At 38.4% G+C, this 4,941-nt stretch overlaps 1 pseudogene; it reads left to right on the forward strand.

Moving 5' to 3' along the window:
* Nucleotides 1-3,832: 3,832 nt before the first annotated feature.
* LOC130835908 (acidic leucine-rich nuclear phosphoprotein 32 family member E-like) lies at nucleotides 3,833-4,493 on the forward strand (annotated as a pseudogene).
* The last annotated feature ends 448 nt before the right edge of the window (nucleotides 4,494-4,941 follow it).

Below are 4,941 nucleotides of genomic sequence, written 5' to 3' on the forward strand. Positions count from 1 at the left end.
TCTCTCTCACTGCTCCTGTGTATTCAGCCACATTAGATGGCTTGCTGTTCAATGCCTTTGTTCACAGTTTTTCTTCTGGATCACCCTAACCTCATCTGTCCCCTCCGGTTTAAATGCCACCACTCTGCAAAGCCTTCCTAAAGGTCTCAGCAGGAAGTATTCACTTCCATTATTTTTTTGTTCCCATAAAGACTCTTTTTTTACCTTTCTTGTTCTTCTCACATGATTTATAGTTTTGGTATTTGTGAAAATGTCTTATTTCTCTCCCGTGATTATCAGCTCTGAGAAGGCAGGGACTATTTGCCTACGGAACATCTACAACACTACATCTAATACAATGCCCAGCACTTAGTAGGAGACTCTGGCTTTTAGTATCCATTGATACATATGATTTATCCCTTGCTGTAGAAAAATTTTGGAATTATTCCCTTACACAAGGAGATAAATGAAAACATTAGTGTGCTCTCTTTGTATGTGGCCCCTGGCATGGTTACTTTCATAGTGTGCTTTTTATTGCAGTGCAATTAAATTGTACAGTTAAACCAAACATAACTAGGGGAAATAGAGCTAAGAATATTTCCTGCAGTTACAACTTGGAAGGCCAGATTTTAACCCAAAATTTCTAATCTTTAAACATTCAAGAATCAGTCATGCCAAAGTATTTATCATCTCCGGAAAAAAATAAAATAAAAGTCTTTTAAAGGCCTCCAGATATCATATAGCTGCATAGAGCTGGAGGAATAGGAATGAGGTGCAGACAGATTAATTGAGGGGGAAATAAGAATATATTTCCCTAGTGACAGGACAAGAATAAGGATGCAGATGCAGAGAATGGACTGGAGGACACAAGGTTAGGGGGTGGGGGGCAAAGGGGAAGCTGGGATGAAGTGAAAGAGTAGCACAGACATATATATACTACCAACTGTAAAATAGATAGCCAGTGGGAAGTTGCTGTATAACAAAGGGAGATCAACTCAATGATGAGTGATGCCTTGGAAGGCCGGGTCGGGAGGGTGGGGGGGGAGTCATGGGAGGGCGGGGATATGGGGATATGTGTATAAATACAGCTGATTCACTTTGGTGTACCTCATAAGCTGGTACAAGAGTGTAAAGCAATTATATTCCAATAAAGAGCTTAAAGAAAAATAAAATAAAATAAAAAGTGTTGTCAGGTTAGAATTTATAAAAAAAAAAAAAAAGAATATATTTCCCTTAGCTTCATGCTCCACACTTCAAATTGAGATTTCTGTAAGTTCTCCCCTAGGAGGCTTTTGTTATGTCTATTGTTTGTTTTGATAATGTTGGAAGATGAGGAATTTGGGAATTTTAACTCCGAAAAGACTTTTCAATTCTATGTGTTCTGTGAAAATGAATTTGGTTTTAAATGGGAGTTTCTATACTTTAAATGTATATTTAAAATAAAGTAATAATACTAACTATAATTTATCATTCAATAACCCTTTTAACCTCATAACCAGCTCCAATGCAGATATTATTGTCCCCATTTCATAGATGAGGAAATGGAGGCTCAAGATGTTCACTGCTCTGTTCCAGGGCACAGTTTTCAGGTGACAGCTCTTCCTTGGTCCAATGCTTACATTCTTAAACATTACTGGACACCTCCTCCTGGCAATACCACTGGGGTGATGTACGTTTGGTTGGCCATCCTCTGTGTAAGGTGCAAATGTTCTACAATTTTCTGAACCTTGTATGGTCTCAGAAAGCCTCTTCCTTAGGGAGCAGAAGTGCACAGAGAGCTGGAGAAGAGATGGCCTGGCAGAAACATGGCAGGGAAATGGACCAGCCCTATTTAGAGTCCTGCGAGGGCTTCCTTTCCTTCTAAATCCATAACAGCTGAGGAATGAGTGTGTTAATCTGCTGGGAAGGAGAGTCTCTGGAAGGACAAAGGACTTTCTGCCCTCTGCACATAGGTAAGCATGCTCTGAGAGCATATATCATCTTCTACTTTAAAAATCACTCCTGAGAATGTGTGTTTTAAAGAGGTTGGATAGTATATTTTTTACGTTGCTTTCTATGCATATTTAAATACATTTTTTCCCCAGTTGTTAACAAAAGTTGTTTAAAAATCAAAAGCCTCAAAGACATAGAGACCCAAGAAAAACATTTTTTATTGAATTGAAGCTATATTCTTTTTAATCGAGAAAGCAGTCATCTAAGTGCCTTTTCCTATTTTCTATCTCACGTATAACAAAAACATCTCAACAGTAACATGAGAGACAGTATTCAGAAAGCAATTCCAAACACATTAAAAGAGCTGCTTTGGAAAAATGAATCAAGTGAGTTTTTTCCCTCTAACGGCCACAAAAAAGAAACACCCTTCTCACAGGGCAATAGGTTGAAAAGGGGATGAGAGGGGGAACACAATATCTCATCTAAAATCTTGCAGGCAAGAATGTTTTTTACTGCAGGAAGCAGAAGTTGAGCCTAGCTTATAAATGAGATCCTGCAGACAAGGGAGATGTATCTTGCTGAAGTATTACTGTACAGAATGAACCCTTAAAGCTTGGACTCCGAAGGCATAAACAATTGTCAAATAAATCTAAACTGATGTATTCATTTTTAATAAAAGAAAATGCAACATAGCATGGCCACAATAATACATAATTTCATCCTTGCATTTCAGTTCTCAGGGGTTATTTAATTTTCCTTAAAACATTACAGAAAATATGAGTTAGGTGAATATAAATATTCTCACCTAGAATGATATTAATTTCATCAGCATTTTCCCTGCCAATGAGAAGCAATAGCAGGATATGCAAATATGAAGGCCCATCTACGTTTTATCTATATAATAATTTTAAATACCCAGATTGACATAGAAATAGTTAAGAGAAGGGGTGGCTAATTTTTTTTCTCTTAAAATTATTTAAAGGTTTTTTTAATTTGGATACTTAAATTCTTTATAAAAAAGATAAGTCCCACAGGAAAGACGTAAATATTAACAGTGAAAAATAAAGAGAACTGAACCAGCCTAGGAGTATTCTATTAAAAATGGTTTTCATATGAATAATCCATGGGGTTAAATGCAGCCTTGAAACAAATGACTGCCAAAGCTGTTTTTTTTTTGTTTCTGGTTTTTTTTTTTTTTTTTTTTTGGCTACATGGGGCTTTTGTTGCTACGCGCAGGCTTTTCTCTAGTTGCGCTGAGCAGAGGCTACTCTTCATTGCGGTGCACGGGCAGCTCATTGCGGTGGCTTCTCTTATTGCAGAGCACCACACGTGGGCCTTAGTAGTTGTGGCTTGCGGGCTCTAGAGTGCAGGCTCAGTAGTTGTACATGTGCGCTACAAATACTGAGTTGTAGTTGCTCCACAGCATGTGGGATCTTCCCAGACCAGAGATCAAACCCACGTCCCCCTGCACAGGCAGGTGAATTCTTAACCACTGCACCACCAGGGAAGTCCGTGACATTGGATTTTTTGATCTCAGAGGTTTTTTTTCTCTCTCTCCTTTTTCTTCTTCCCTGCTTTCCTTCCTGCATTCCTCTCCTGCTATTTTTAAAGTAGGGTTTAAATTAGTTATATTAAAAACACATAAAGAAGGAGGTAAATAAAATAGAAATAAAAGTTACCTGGGTGCACGTGAGTGTGTGGACAAGGAGATGGGGGCAGCTGAGTTAGAGTCCCAACTCCTCAGACTCCATTTGCTATTCTCTCCTTTCTCCCCACACCTATCTGGTGGTGGTGGTGGGTGATTATATGTGCATTTCTTTTCATTCATTTCCAAATCTTTAAAAATTTTAGGGTTGGGGGTAGTGGGAAAGGCAGGAAAAGGTAAGGGAGGAGAGCAGTAGCAAAAGAGCAGGAGGAGGACATGGAGATGAAGAAGAGGATTAACCTGGAGTTAAGGGACAGAGCCCCGGAGGAGGTGACAGAGTTGGTCCTTGATAATTGCCTCTGTGTCAGTGGGGAAATTGAGGGCCTGAATGATACTTTTAAAAAACTGGTTTCTGAGTATGGCTAATGTGGAACTAAGTTCACTGGCCCGGCAGCCCAGCTTAAATAACTTCGAAAGTTGGAACTTAGTGACAATATAATTTCTGGAGCCTTGGAAGTCCTGGCAGAGAAATGTCCAAATCCTACCTACCTCAATTTGAGTGGAAAGAAAATCAAAGGTCTCAGTACAGTGGAAGCTCTGCAAAATCTTAAAAATTTGAAGAGTCTTGACTTGTTTAACTGTGAAATCACAAACCTGGAAGATTATAGAGAAAGTATTTTTGAACTGCTGCAGCAAATCACATACTTAGATGGATTTGACCAGGAGAATAATGAAGCACCAGATTCAGAAGAAGAAGATAAGGATGGAGATGAAGATGATGAAGATGAAGATGAAGAAGAAAATGAAGCTGGTCCACCTGAAGAATATGAGGAAGAGGAAGAAGAAGAGGAGGATGAGGATGAGGATAAGTATGATGAAGATGAAGCAGCCTCAGAATTGGGAGAGGGAGAAGAGGAGGTGGGCCTCTCATACTTAATGAAAGAAGAAATTCATGATGAAGAAGATGATGATGATTATGTTGAAGAAGGGGAAGAAGAGGAAGAAGTTCTTCGAGGGAAAAAGAGGAAATGAGATGCTGAAGATGATGGAGAGGAAGAAGATGACTACATCATTCAAAGACCAGATTCCCTATTGTTCCTGGGTGTGCAATAGAGTGATCACATCTTCCTTCTTTCTTCACTTATGATAACTATCCCTACAGAAGATAACGTGTAACTTTTTATAGGAAAAGTGTGGTTTTACTATTTTTGCCTTATCATTCCAAATAAGATTAACTAGTCTGTTGATGATCATATTGTATGTAGAGATAAATTTTCATTGATCCCATTGTGAAATTTCCTAGCAATTTATTTAGAATCTTAATTTTTCTAATTAAAGCTCACTGTGTTAGTCATTTTTAGCATAATTAAAATATGATCGCTTTT

The sequence above is a fragment of the Hippopotamus amphibius genome, chromosome 14, assembly GCF_030028045.1.
Source record: "Hippopotamus amphibius kiboko isolate mHipAmp2 chromosome 14, mHipAmp2.hap2, whole genome shotgun sequence".
NCBI classification, from domain to species: Eukaryota; Metazoa; Chordata; class Mammalia; order Artiodactyla; family Hippopotamidae; genus Hippopotamus; species Hippopotamus amphibius.